We start from the raw sequence: 15765 nt of genomic DNA on the forward strand, positions 1-15765 counted from the left end.
CAGTATTGAAATTTGATGGGGATAAACTAAATGGATTATTTGCTTCGGACTTCACGGCTGAGGATGTTAGGGAGATTCCCAAACCTGAGCCAGCTTTTGTAGGTGACAAATCTGAGGAACTGTCACAGATTGAAGTGTCACTAGAGGAGGTTTTGGAATTATTGATAAACTCAACATAACCAAGTCACCGGAACCAGATGGCATTCACCCAAGAGTTCTGAAAGAACTCAAATGTGAAGTTGTGGAACTATTAACTTAGGGTTTGTAACCTGTCCTTTAAATCGGCTTCGATACCCAATGACTAGAAGTTAGCTACGGTAACGCCAATATTAAAAAAGGGCTTTAGAGGTAATCCAGGCAATTACAGACCAGTAAGTCTAACTTCGGTACTGGGAAATTAGTCGAAACAATAGTTAAAAATAAAATTGTCAGAAACATAGAAAAACAAACTGTTGAGCAATCGTCAACATAGTTTCTGTAAAGGGAAATCGTGTCTTACTAATTTATTAGAGTTCTTTGAAGGGGTCAACAAACATGTGGACAAGGGGGAGCCAGAGGATGTAGTGTACTTAGATTTCCAGAAGGCCTTTGACAAGGTCCCTCACCAAAGACTCTTATGTAAATTAAACTGTCATGGAATAAAAGGGAAGGTCCTTTCATGGACTGAGAACTGGTTAAAAGACAGGGAATAAAGGGTAGGAATTAATGGTAAATTCTCAGAATGGAGAGGGGTAACTAGTGGTGTTCCTCAAGGGTCAGTCCTCGGACCAATCTTATTCAACTTATTCATAAACAATCTGGAGAAAGGGGTAAACAGTGAGGTGGCAAAGTCTGCAGATGATGCTAAACTGCTCAAGATAGTTAAGACCAAAGCAGATTGTGAAGAACTTCAAAAAGATCTCACAAAACTAAGTGATTGGGCAATAAAATGGCAAATGAAATGTATTGTGGATAAATGTAAAGTAATGCACATTTGAAAAAATAACCCCAGCTGTACATACAATATGACAGGGGCTAATTTAGCTACAACGAGTCAGGAAAAAGATCTTGGAGTCATCGTGGATAGTTCTCTGAAGATGTCCACGCAGTGTGCAGAGTTGGTAAAAAAAGCAAACAGGACGTTAGGAATCATTAAAAAGGGGATAGAGAATAAGATTGAGAATATATTATTGCCCTTATATAAATCGATAGTACACCCACATCTTGAATACTGCGTACAGATGTAGTCCCCTCATTTCAAAAAAGATATATTGGCACTAGAAACGATTCAGAAAAGGGCAACTAAAATGATTAGGGATTTAGAGAGTGTTCCATATGAAGAAAGATTAAAGAGGCTAGGACTCTTCAGCTTGGAAAAGTGGAGACTAAGGGGGGATATGATAGAGGTATATAAAATTATGAGTGATGTGGAGAAAGTGGATGAGGAAAAGTTATTTACTTATTCCCATAATACAAGAACTAGAGGTCACCAAATGAAATTAATAGGCAGCAGGTTTAAAACAAATAAGAGGAAATTCTTCTTCACACAGCGCACAGTCAGCTTGTGGAACTCCTTGTCTGAGGAGGTGTTATAACATTTCTTTCCAGATCTGGACCTTAGCGTCCAAAATATGGCTGTGAGCATGAAAACCTCCAAGCTTAGTTACCATCTTGGACCTGGTAATTGCTGCCACCCACCAGGAATTATACATTGCCTAGCTCACTGTGGTCTCCCCAAAACCTTCCCTGGGGGACCCCCAGACTCAGATGCCTTGAGTCTTACAACAAAGGGAAATAACCCCCTCCCCTTGTTACTTCCTCCCAGGTTCCACTCCCTGGATGACTCTAGGAGATTCCCGGCTTCCAGTCCTGGAAACACAAGTACCGAGAGATCTAATCTCTCTTCCCCCTCACCAAGAGGGTATGTAAAGTCAGGCTTAGTAAATCTAACACAAAGAGGTTTTCCTCCTGACTTCTTCCTCCCACCAATTCCCTGGTGAGCTGCAGACTCAATTCCCTGGAGTCCCCACTAAAGAAAAAACTCCAACAGGTCTTAAAAAGAAAGCTTTATATAAAAAAGAAAGAAAAAAGGCATTAAAAATAGGCTCTGTATAAAAGTGACAATATACAGGGTCAATTGCTTAAAGGATAAAAAATGAAAAAACAGCCTTAGCCAAAAGAATACAATTTAACACATTCCAACAACTACACACATGTAAATACAAAAGAAAACAATATAAACCTTATTGTCGTACTATCTTTGTACTTACAACTTGGAAACAGAAGATTAGAAAGGCAGGAGACAGAAAGATCACTCTCATAGCCGAAAGGGCACAGACACAAGACAAAAAACAAAGAACTCACACCCAAAACTTCCCTCCACCCAGATTTGAAAAAGTTTTGTTTCCTGATTGGTCCTCTGGTCAGGTGTTTTGTGTTACCCTTTTCCAAGTGAAAGAGACATTAACCCTTAGCTATCTGTTTATGACAGCCTGTCCCTGTACGACCCCGCCTGCCCTGGGAATCCTCGGTGCTGCCCGCTTCTCTGGGATATCCCTTGGATTCCCCACCACCCCCATCTCTGTGTACACTCCTCTCTCCGCCCCGATAATCCGCAATGCTGCATGCCTCCCTGTGTACATCCTGTTTCCTGCCCCAGAAGCTTCAGTGCTGCCCGCCTGTCCATGTAGGTCCCCCACTCAGAATCAAAACCAGGTGCCAGACCCCAAAACGAGAGCTCACAGAAATACCTCCTCAGAATAGTTTAAATTCAGTGTCTGCCTCTGGGACGGGTTCGTTCACAGAGACCCCTTTGGGACTGTAACCTGATGTGCTGAAATTACATCTGAGCCCATTTTCTCTGCCAGCTTGGGACTCCAGAACCCTGTCTTGTTAAACCAGACACACTAGCATGCTGCAACACAGACCCAGGGTCTGACCCATGCCTGCAAACTATAGACATAACTGAAAACAGCTAAGCAGATCACCAATCTCCAGCACCCATACACCCAGTTCCCAATGAGATCCAAACCCCAAATAAATCCATAAATTGTAAATGCATAAATTGTCCAACCTCCCTCTATAACATTGGTACAGAGATACGCACAGCAGTTTGTGATCACTTACTCTGGGTTCATTAATAAACAAAAGTGAGTTTATTAAGTATAAAAAGTAGGATTTAGGTGGTTTAGGTGGATTTAAGTGATTTCAAGTAATAACATACAGAACAAAGTGAATTACCAAGCAAAACAATGAAAAAATATGTAAGTCTAAGACTAATACATTAAGAAACTGATCATAGACATAATCTCACCCTCAGAGATGTTTCAATAAGCTTCTATGACAGACTGAACACCTTTCTAGTCTGGGCACAATCATTCCCCCTGCTACAGCCCTTGTTCCAGCTCAGGTGGTAGCTAGGGGATTTCTCATGACTGCACCACCCTTTGTTCTGTTCCACACCCTTATACATCTTTGCCACAATGTTGGAATCCTTTCTTCCTCTCTGGGTTCCCACCCCTCCTTCTAAATGGAAAAGCACCGAGTTAAAGATGGATTCCAGTTCAGGTGACATGATCACATGTCACGGTAAGATCCATTAACCACTTGCCAGCACACACGTATACAAGAAGAAGTAAAAGTAAACAGAGCCATCTACAGTCAATTGTCCTGGTTAATGTGAGCCATCAAGATTCCAAAACACCATTAATGGCCCAAATTTTGCATAATTACAATAGGCCCTCAGAGTTATACTTCATATTTCTAGTTTCAGATACAAGAATGATACACATACAAAAAGATGACCACACCCAGTAGATTGTAAGCTTTGTAATGATACCCTTTTGCATGAAGCATATTCAGGTTACATTATATTCAGACTCATTAGAAGAAGAAAGTCAAATTAAGTGTGGGCCCCTGAATGAGGAAGGCAACCTAGTGACAGAGCATGTTCAAAAAGGTAATGTACTCAATGCTTTTTTTGCTTTTGTCTTCATAAACAAGGTCAGGTCCCAGACTGCTGCACTGGGCAGCAAAGCATGGGGAGGAGGTGACCAACTCTCTGTGGAGAAAGAAGTGATTCGGGACTATTTAGAAAAGCTGGATGAGCACAAGTCCATGGAGCCGAATGTGCTGCATCCAAGGATGCTAAAGTAATTGGCAGATGTGATTGCAGAGCCATTGGCCATTATCTTTGAAAACTCATGGCAATCGAGGAAGGTCCCAGATGACTGGAAAAAGGCTAATGTAGTGCCCATCTTTAAGAAAGTGAAGAAATAGGATCCAGGGAACTACAGACCAGTCAGCCTCAACTCAGTCCCTGGACAAAATCGTGGAGCAGGTCCTCAAGGGATCAATTCTGAAGCACTTAGAGGAGAGGAAAGTTGTCAGGAACAGTCAGCCATAGATTCACCAAGGGCAAGTCATGCCTGACTAACCTAATTGCCTTCTGTGACGAGATAACTGGCTCTGTGGATGAGGAGAAAACAATGGTTGTGTTATTCCTTGACTTTAGCAAAGCTTTTGATATGGTATCCCACAGCATTCTTGCCAGCAAGTTAAAGAACTATGGGCTGGATGAAAGGGCTATAAGGTGGATAGAAAGATGGCTAGATCATTGGGCTTAGTGGGTAGTGATTAATGGCTCCATGTCTAGCCAGTTTCAAGTGGAGAGCCCCAAGTGCTGGCCCTGGGGTCGGTTTTGTTCAATATCTTCATTAATGATGTAGATGGTGGTAAGGACTGCACCCTCAGTAAGTTTGCAGATGACACTAAACTGGGAGGAGTGGTAGATACACCTGAGAGTAGGGACAGGATATAGGGGGACCTAAACAAATTAAAGGATTGGGCCAAAAGAAACCTGATGAGGTTCAACAAGGAGAAGTGCAGAGTCCTGCATTTAGGATGGAAGAATCCCATGCACTGCTATACACTAGGGACCAAATGGCTAGGCAGCAGTTCTGCAGAAAAGGATCTAGGGGTTACAGTGGATCAGAAACTGGATATGAGTCAACAATGTGCCCTTGTTGCCAAGAAGGATAACGGCATTTTGCACTGTATAAATAGAGGCATTGCCAGCAGATCGAGGGGCGTGATCATTCCCCTTTGTTTGGCACCAGAGAGGCCACTTCTGGAGAATTGTGTCCAGTTTTGGGCCCCCCACTACAGAAAGGACGTGGAAAAATTGGAAAAAGTCCAGCAGAGGGCTACAAAAAGGATTAGGGAGCTGGCACACGACTTATGAGGAGATGCTGAGGGAACTGGGATTGTTTAGTCTGCAGAAGAGAAGAATGAGGGGGGATTTGATAGCTGCATTCAACTACCTGAAAGGGGGTTCCAAAGAGAATGGATCTAGACTGTTCTCAGTGGTACCAGATTACAGAACAAGGAGCAACGGTCTCAAGTTGCAGTGGGGGAGGTTTAAATTAGATATTAGGAAAAACTTTTTCACTAGGAGGGTGGTGAAGCACTGGAATGGGTTAGCTAAGGAGGTGGTGGAATTTCCTTCCTTGGAGCTTTTTAAGATCAGTCTTTGAATGGAATTAGACATAAATTATGTAATAATGTTATTTTTGTTTTCACACTACATATATTTTGGGCTCCTTTTGGGTTATTCACCATTTTTCTTAGAAATACTTGCCACGCCACAATCAGGACACTAGTACCAGTACTTAGGTTTTAATTTGAATTTGATTATTGTTTCATAGCTTTGTTGCTAATATGAAGACACTCCTGCTGGAGGTTGTAGCTTTTTTTTTTGTAACATAATCTGTAGTAGGTATCTAGCAAATACTTTCATTTGTTATTTGACATCTAAATGAATACGTTTATAATAAAAAAAAACCCCTCTGTTTCAAGAAATACATAGCACTACTCTTAGATTCATTTTTAAGTGATTTGGGGCTATTGATGCAGTTGAAATCTGGCAAAACACCTAAGCTGAGCTGGAGGCAGAGCAGCAGTACTGAGGCAGAGCTGGGTGGCTGAAGCAGACCAGAACGTGGATCTGGGTTTGCAGAAACCAGTGGCTGGAACAGGGAGCCACGGCTGAGCTACAGTGGACAGATGTGGTGCGAGAGCCAGGATAAGGATGCTGGCCATGCCACAAGTAGCTGTGTACAATACACTGCTGGGGATAACAAGATTGGGTTATGGGCAGAGGGCCCAGCACAGGGAGACATCACCAGACAAGAAGGCCTTAAAGGCTGGATTTAGAAGGGGGTGTGTGAATCTGATGAGAGGGAAAATGGTTTGGAGAAGGGTCCTGCCACCAAGAGCCTAGAGGAAGTGTCTGACCCATGGTGTCACTCTATCACAGCCAGGACCTGGCCGGGAGGCTTGCGGTGTGTGAGAAACAGACTGCAAACTTTCCTTACGACCCTGAACCACTGCTTGTGATGTCCCTGTGCCCACAAGTTGAGGTTTCTTGTTTTCTTGAACCTTTCCCATTTTTTCTTAAATTTCTTACAGTTGCGGTTTAATAAATAAAGGGCAAATATAGTGCCCATCTATAAAAAGGGAAATAAAAACAACCCAGGAAACTACAGACCAGTTAGTTTAACTTCTGTGCCAGGGAAGATAATGGAGCAAGTAATTAAAGAAATCATCTGCAAACACTTGGAAGGTGGTAAGGTGATAGGGAATAGCCAGCATGGATTTGTAAAGAACAAATCATGTCAAACCAGTCTGATAGCTTTCTTTGATAGGAAAACGAGTCTTGTGAATAAGGGAGAAGCGGGTGGATGTGATTTACCAAGACTTTAGTAAGGCATTTGATGTGGTCTCGCATGAAACCCTTATCGATAAACTAGGCAAATACAATGTAGATGGGGCTACTATAAGGTAGGTGCATAACTGGCTGAATAACCATATTCAGAGAGTGTGATGCAGTAGGGACTGTCTGTGTGGGGAGTGGGAGAGCAGGGGAGGACTTTAGGGGATGGACGATGCCAGGGCCTGTAACCTGAGCTAGGTAAGGGAGGGGAAAGGTCAACACCTTTGCCCGGGAAGGGGACAAAGGAAGGGAGTGGCAGGAGGGAAGCAGTTTGAGTTTGGGCTTGGGGCTGTGTGGCCGGAATTCAGGGTATCCTAGCTAGGATCCAAGCACCCTGAAAGCCCAGAAGGACTCGGTGGAGGGGTCCTGACTGTGCCTGCAAGCTCTGCTGTAACCTGTGTTCCTGTTGTCCAATAAATCTTCTGTTTTACTGGCTGGCCGAGAGTCACTGTGGGTCCCAGGAAGAGGGGTGCAGGGCCGGACTCCCCCACACTCCGTCACAACTGGTGGCAGAGGTGGGATATACTGCACCCCGTGGACAGCGCTTCCTGCAGTAATTGACTGGGGAGCAGTAAAACGAAGGTGTGGTTAAAGCCTGGGAGTGTGTGCCCAGTGAGAAGGACTTTGCAGTAACAGGGTCCCCCGGGGGATTGCAGCGAGCGGTCCCAGGGGCGGAGGAGTCTACAGCTCGACCCTGGCAGAGAGGTGGTGACATCACAAAGGGCTGGTGCACGAGGGGTCCCCCTGGAAACCGTGGGGAGCGGCGAGCACCCCGGTCTGTGAGTGGCCAGCAGGAAGATGTATGCCAAGCGGCGCAAGTGTGACCTGCTGGAGCTGTGCAAGCAGAGGGGGCTGCACCTAGGGAGGCTCACCAAGGACCAGCTGATTGCCCAGCTGGAGCAGGGAGACCGCATGAATGAACGGAGCCCTGTCTCTGAGGGAAGCAGCCGGGCAGATGCAGCGCAGGCACCAGTGTCTGTCCCCGCTGGGAGTGGTCAGCCGGCGGACGAGGGCTTCCTGAGACCCCCCCTTCCTAGGCCTAGGGGAAGGGCGGGGAGGAGCCCAGTGTATACCGAGGGCACCGTGACACCCCCGGCCAGCAGGGGATACTCCCGGCGAAGCCCACCTCCCAGCAGGGTATCCTCCCGGCAACGCTCGGCATCTGTGGAGCAGACACGGCTGGAATATGAAAGGGAGCTGAGACGGGAGGAGCTCGAGTTAAAGAGGAAAGAGCTGGAGGAGAAGGCGAAACAGCATGAACATGAGGAGAACCAGCGCCAGCGTGAGAGGGAGGAGAAGGAGAACCAGCGTAAACATGAGCTGGAGCTGGCCGGGCTGAGGAGCAGTGAGGCCCCGGCTGCGGTGAGTGAGGGGGGACCCAAGCCTACAAAGAGCTTTGATAAGCACTTGCTGCCCCAGCATAAGGAGGGGGAGGACATAGATACCTTCCTGACGGCCTTTGAGAATGCCTGCGAGCTGCACAGGGTTGACCCTGCAGACAGGATCGCAGTTCTCACCCCCTTACTGGACTCCACAGCCGTGGAGGTGTACAGCCGACTGAAAGGGGCGGAGGCAGGGGACTACGAACTGTTCAAACAGGCCCTGCTCCGCGAGTTTGGGCTGACTCCTGAGATGTACCGGAAAAAGTTCCGGAGCCAGCGTAAAACCCGTGAGGTCACATACCTATAACTGGCCAACCGGGCCCAGGGGTATGCCCACAAGTGGACAGCTGGGGCCCAAACTAAAGAGGACCTGCTTGACCTATTCATACTGGAGCACCTGTACGAGCAGTGCCCCTCCGACTTGAGGCTGTGGTTGATGGACCAGAAGCCGGAGAACTCACAGCACGCAGGCCAGCTGGCCGACCAATTTGTGGACAGTCGGGCAGGGGATGGCAGGGAGGAGTCTCGAAGGAGCAAGCCTGCCTCAACGCAGAGAGAGAGTCATCATGGGACCTCCCAGCGGGGTCCTATGGAGAACCCCCCCAAAAGGGGAACATCCAGCGGCAGGTCCCTCCGACCCACTCAAGGGGACCCACGAGACATGGGCTGCTATCACTGTGGCCAACGAGGTCACATACGGGCCCAGTGCCCCAAGCTCAGGGACAGACCAAGCAGACCCAACCCGCAGAGGGTGGACTGGGTAAAAACCCAATCGGAGGAGGGGCTACATTCCCAGGAAAGGGGGGCTGGCAACATACCACCTGTGGACGCTCCAGGCTCCGGGTTTTTGGTTTACCGGGTGGGCGCGGGACTGCCCCTCCGGAAGGAGTGCATTGTTTCCCTGGAGGTAGATGGGAGGAAGGTCACTGGGTACTGGGACACGGGCGCAGAGGTGACATTGGCCCGGCCCGAGGTAGTGGCCTCAGATTTAATGGTACCCGACACCTACCTGACCCTGATGGGTGTGGGCGGGACCCCATTCAAGGTGCCCGTGGCAAGGGTACACCTGAAATGGGGGGCCAAGGAGGGCCCCAAGGATGTGGGGGTACACCAATATTTGCCCACTGACGTGTTAATGGGAGGGGACCTCGAGGACTGGCCTAGTAACACCCAGAGTGCCCTGGTCGTGACTCGTAGTCAGAGTCGGCAAAGGGCACTGCACCCCAATAACGGGGAAGGTACTCGACCCGAGGTGCAGGATCCTAACCCAGGGAGTGGGGAACGCCCAGGGGCACGGTGCAGAGAGGCTGCGGCCTCAGACCCAGCCAGCAAGAGAGAGCCGGTCCCCATCCCTGTCCCAGCTGCTGAGTTCCAGGCCGAGTTGCAGAAAGATCCCTCCTTGCGGAAGCACCGGGACTGGGCTGACCTTAGTGCGGTACAGACCATGAGGAGAGCTTGCAAGGAGAGGTTCCTGTGGGAGAAGGGGTTCCTGTACAGAGAATGGGCTCCCCCAGGAGAAGTAGAGTCATGGGGGATCAGGAGGCAGCTGGTGGTTCCCCAGAAGTTTCATCACAAGCTGCTGTACCTGGCCCATGACATCCCTTTTGCAGGGCACCAGGGAATCCGACGCACCAGGCAGAGGCTGCTACAGAACTTTTACTGGCCTGGGGTCTTTACCCATGTCCAACAGTACTGTCAATCCTGTGACCCCTGCCAGAGGGTGGGGAAGGCCCGGGACAAGGGGAAAGCGGCTTTGAGGCCTTTACCCATCATAGAAGAACCTTTCCAGAAGGTGGCCATGGACATAGTGGGACCCCTCAGCAAGACGACCCGGTCGGGGAAGAAATACATCCTGGTGGTGGTGGATTTTGCCACTCGCTACCCCGAGGCAGTGGCCTTGTCCTCTATCGAAGCCGACATAGTGGCAGATGCGCTGCTGACAATTTTCAGCCGGGTGGGGTTCCCCAAGGAGGTCTTAACGGACCAGGGGTTCAACTTCATGTCGGCCCTGCTCCGGTCCTTATGGCAGAAATGTGGGGTCCAGCACAACTGGGCCTCAGCGTATCACCCTCAGTCCAACGGGCTGGTAGAAAGGTTCAACGGGACGCTGAAGATGATGCTAAAAACATTTATGAACCAGCACCCGCAGGACTGGGACAAGTACTTACCTCACCTGCTGTTCGCGTACAGGGAGGTGCCCCAGGAATCTACCGGGTTTTCACCTTTCAAACTGTTGTATGGAAAGCGGGTAAGGGGGCCCCTAGACCTGATGAGGGACGAATGGGAGGGGAAGGCCTCTCTCGAGGGAGAGTCAGTGGTGGAGTATGTCCTGACTTTCCGGGAAAGACTGGCCGAGCTCATGGGCCTGGCCAGGGAGAATCTGGCCCGAGCCCAGAGGAGGCAGAAGGTCTGGTATGACCGCACGGCACGGGCCCGTGCCTTCGCCATCGGAGATCAGGTGATGGTTCTCATCCCTGTGAGGAGAAACAAACTCCAGGCCGCCTGGGAAGGGCCCTTCAAGGTTATCAAGCAACTGAATGAGGTAAACTATGTGGTGGAGCTGTCAAACTGGGCACATCACCATCGGGTGTACCATGTGAACATGATGAAACCATACTATGACAGGGGGAATGTGGTGTTGGCCGTGTGTGGACATTGGGAGGGGCAGGGAGATGACCCCTTAGTAGATCTATTCCCTGGGACCAAAGCTGGTTCCCCCCTGGAGGTGATTCCCCTCTCTGATCAGCTGACACCGGGCCAGCACGCTGAGATCAGAGGGGTGCTGCATCTATACCGACAGCTGTTTTCCAACCAGCCTGGATGCACTAATTTGACTGTCCACCGGGTGGAGGCAGGGTCACATCTCCTTATAAGATGCTCCCCTTTTTGGGTCACTGGTAAAACTGCCCAGGATCTTGAAAGAGAGGTCAGGGACATGCTGGCTTTGGGGGTGATCCAGCCGTCTTCCAGCCCTTGGGCCTCGCCAGTGGTGCTGGTTCCCAAGAAGGATGGGTCAATCCGGTTCTGTGTGGACTATCGAAAGCTCAATGCCATCACCGTATCTGATGCCTACCCTATGCCCAGGCCTGACGAGCTCCTAGACAAGCTGGGAAGTGCTCGGTACCTCACCACTATGTATCTTACCAAAGGCTACTGGCAAGTGCCGCTGGACACAGATGCCAGGCTGAAATCGGCCTTTATCACCCCTCTGGGGCTCTATGAGTTTCTGACCCTGCCCTTCGGACTCAAGGGAGCACCGGCCACCTTCCAGTGCCTGGTGGATCAGCTACTGAGGGGGATGGAGAATTTTGACGTGGCATATATTGACGACATCTGCGTCTTCAGCCAGACCTGGGAGGACCACATGTCCCAGGTTAAACAAGTCCTGGACCGACTCCGAAAGGCTGGGTTAACAGTAAAGGCTGAAAAGCGCAAGGTGGGGATGGCTGAAGTATCTTACCTGGGCCATCGGGTGGGGAGCGGCTGCCTGAAGCCGGAACCAGCCAAGGTGGAGGTGATCAGAGACTGGCCTGCCCCCCAAACCAAAAAGCAGGTCCAGGCCTTTATTGGGATGGCGGGGTACTATCGAAGGTTCGTGCCCCACTTTAATGCCATAGCCGGCCCCATCACTGAACTGTGCAAAAAGGGGAAGCCAGACAAGGTGATCTGGACTGAGCAGTGCCAGGAGGCTTTCCGGGCGCTGAAGGAGGCTCTGGTTAGCGGCCCAGTTCTTGCAAACCCAGATTTTGACAAACCCTTTATGGTGTTCACCGATGCCTCAGACACGGGACTGGGGGCGGTGTTAATGCAGGAGGATGAAAAGGGGGAGAGACATCCCATCGTGTACCTGAGTAAGAAGCTGCTACCCCGGGAACAAAGCTACGCAGCCATCGAGAAGGAATGCCTGGCCATGGTGTGGGCCCTTAAGAAGCTAGAGCCATATCTCTTTGGGCTACACTTCACCGTGTACACTGACCACTCTCCCCTGACCTGGCTGCACCAGATGAAAGGAGCCAACGCCAAGCTCCTGAGGTGGAGCCTGCTCCTGCAGGACTATGACATGGATGTGGTCCATGTGAAGGGAAGTGCCAACCTGACAGCGGATGCGTTGTCCCGGAGAAGGGGCCCTGAACTTCCCCAGGTCACTGGGCAGAGTGACCCTTCTCAGTTCAGTCTTGAAGGGGGGAGAGATGTGATGCAGTAGGGACTGTCTGTGTGGGAAGTGGAAGAGCAGGGGAGGACTTTAGGGGATGGTCGATGCCAGGGCCTGTAACCTGAGCTAGGTAAGGGAGGGGAAAGGTCAACACTTTTACCAGGAAGGGGACAAAGGAAGGGAGTGGCAGGAGGGAAGCAGTTTGAGTTTGGGCTTGGGGCTGTGTGGGCGGAATACAGGGTATCCTAGCTAGGATCCAAGCACCCTGAAAGCCCAGAAGGACTCGGTGGAGGGGCCCTGACTGTGCCTGCAAGCTCTGCTGTAACCTGTGTTCCTGTTGTCCAATAAATCTTCTGTTTTACTGGCTGGCCGAGAGTCACTGTGCGTCCCAGGAAGAGGGGTGCAGGGCCGGACTCCCCCACACTCCGTCACAGAGAGTAGTTATTAATGGCTCCCAATCCTGCTGGAAAGGTATAACAAGTGGGGTTCCGCAGGGGTCTGTTTTGGGACCGGCTCTGTTCAATATCTTCATCAACGACTTAGATATTGGCATAGAAAGTACTCTTATTAAGTTTGCAGACGATACCAAACTGGGAGGGATTGCAACTGCTGGACAAATTGGAGAAATGGTCTCAGGTAAACCAGATGAAGTTCAATAAAGTCAAATGCAAAGTGCTCCACATACAGAATGGGAAGAGACTGTCTAGGAAGGAGCATGGCAGAAAGAGATCTAGGGGTCATAGTGGACCACAAGCTAAATATGAGTCAACAGTGTGATATTGTTGCAAAAAAAGCAAAGGAGATTCCGGGATACATTAACATGTGTGTTGTACACAAGACACGAGAAGTCATTCTTCTGCTCTACTCTGCGCTGGTTAGGCCTCAACTGGAGTATTGTGTCCAGTTCTGGGCATCACATTTCAAGAAAGATGTGGAGAAATTGGAGAGAGTCCAGAGAAGAGCAACAAGAATGATTAAAGGTCTTGAGAACATGACCTATGAAGGAAGGCTGAAGGAATTGGGTTTGTTTAGTTTGGAAAAGAGAAGACTGAGAGGGGATATGATAGCAGTTTTCACGTATCTAAAAGGGTGTCATCAGGAGGAAGGAGAAAACTTGTTCACCTTAGCCTCTAATGATAGAACAAGAAGCAATAGGCTTAAACTGCAGCACGGGAGATTTAGGCTGGACATCAGGAAAAAGTTCCTAACTATCAGGGTAGTTAAACACTGGAATAAATTGCCTAGGGAGGTTATGGAATCTCCATCTCTGGAGATATTTAAGAGTAGGTTAGATAAATATCTATCAGGGCTGGTCTAGACAGTATTTGGTCCTGCCATGAGGGCAGGGGACTGGACTCGATGACCTCTCGAGGTCCCTTCCAGTCCTAGAGTCTATTAATCTATGAATAGCCTATGAATCTATGAAAATTATATTTGTTTTGAACTTAATATAATGATCTGTGGATCAGTGAGGCATCTGATATGAAGGGAGTACACCAGAGTGGGGACACTCTAGCCCTCGCCCTAAGTGACCACAATGATACTGGTGTTTTAGCCTCTCAGGCTTCCTGGGCCCAGCTACGTAACTAATATGAGCACTGTGCCACACAGGAGAGTGGAAGGGGTGTCCATGAGGTCAGGCAGTCCTATGGGTAAAGCGGGTGGGAGTACGCACTCAGATCCTTTCACCAGTCAGTTCCCCTGGGGTAATGCAGAAGCAAGAGAAGTTCACCAAAATGTTTCAGTTATGGAGTAATTTATTACATCTTTCCATTGATCTGAGCAGAAAATATTTAAGTTCTTGTCCCAATTCCTGCTACAGGGTTAGAGAATACAGACCTTCCACTTTAATTAAATTGTCTCGTTAGCACTGACCCTGCCACTTGTAAGGCAACTCACGTCTTTTGATGTGCTGTGTATATATACCTGTCTACTGTATTTTCCACTGCATGTAACTGATGAAGTGGGTTTCAGCCCATGAAAGCTTATGCCCAAATAAATGTGTTAGTCTCACAAGTACCACTTGTTGTTAGAGTGTTCAATATCATAAGTGGTCTCTGAGGTTGTGTGGCAAGTATACCTATTCTGAGGACTATTCCAAATTGTTAAGATCTTTATTAAAATGAATGAAAGAATAATAAATGGTATAAACCACAGAGTCACAAAGTAATACAATTATATGATGTCTGGGGTTAACATCTCTATTATAAAAGCAGCTAAGCTGTATTGCAAAGGTGAGCTGATAGCTTCATAGAAGATGGCAGTACATTGCACACAGAACAGAAAGCCATCGTCATTTGCTACACTGAACAGTCTGCAAGACACAGTTTGCCCTGAAAATCTAAGCCCCTGTTCTCAGCAAATAATTTCTTTTCTCCCGGGAGTGGTTCTCAGGCTGAAGTTCTCCAGGGTCCATTTTCTGCTCTTCCAGCTGCTCATACAGAGTCCAGGGAATTGTATGGGAGTCCTGGCCAATTTGAAAATCCACAGGGATTGTACAGGGGAATCATAAAGGTCACTGTGCAACATTCCGAGTGTCAGACGTGAATTCATACACTGATTCTCAACACTCTGCCTTGCTGTTGCAGTAAAAAGATTTCCTCTCTCTGCTGCGTGAGATTTTGGTGAGTTGCCTGTTTCTGCATTAAAGCGAGTGGTAAGGGCTCAGGAAGGTTTCCAGGGTTCAAATCAAGAACCATCTGGGCAGGAATTCACCAGCACAGTGACTTGAACTGTTTAGTACTGTCATAAAAAACAAAGGATTTACCTGGAAAAATTGGAACTACAAATAGATTGGAAACAGTTTAGACAAATATTTGCATTTAAGTTCAATTCCTTTTCTCTTACTATGTCCTTCTATCTTTCTCAGTAACTTTTTTTTCTTTTTGAACTGTGTGGTTTTTCCTGTCGTTCGCTCAAGTTTTCCAATTCAGCAACCTCAGTGCCCTTTTTGGAAGTGCAGTTAAAACTTCTGCAGTGGGTATCTGTGTTACCAGAGGGTTCACAACAAGAATAGGCCACACACTGCCCAGATTCTACTCTCTGATTCTCCCTTCACTAGTTCACTCCAGATTGACACTGGTTTCTGTGAGAGCAAAATCAAGGCCCCTCTGTTTTGAAACTCCCAACTTTCATTCCCAGTCTCAGAATGCCACATGAACTGAGGGTTCCCTCAAACTCTCTCACCACCCTAACAGAATAGCGATCTCTGCAGCAGGACCCAAAGCCGTGAATTTAACAGCCAGGAGCTGAAAATTAAACATTCAGAGTGAAACTGGTCCCCTTGAGATCAAAGGCAAAATTCCTAATTGAGCCAGGTGTGTGCCCTAAATCCACATATACTGAGTTAAATAAATTCCCTGATTTACATCAGCCATTAGCCTCCAGTGACTTCATCTGGAGTCGCTCTGTGGCCTCTAAGGATGCGTGAGCTTCTTTGTACTCAAGGAGAACTGACAGGAGAATTGCTTAAATCTCAA

The sequence above is a fragment of the Gopherus flavomarginatus genome, chromosome 1, assembly GCF_025201925.1.
Source record: "Gopherus flavomarginatus isolate rGopFla2 chromosome 1, rGopFla2.mat.asm, whole genome shotgun sequence".
In the NCBI taxonomy this organism is placed as follows: domain Eukaryota; kingdom Metazoa; phylum Chordata; order Testudines; family Testudinidae; genus Gopherus; species Gopherus flavomarginatus.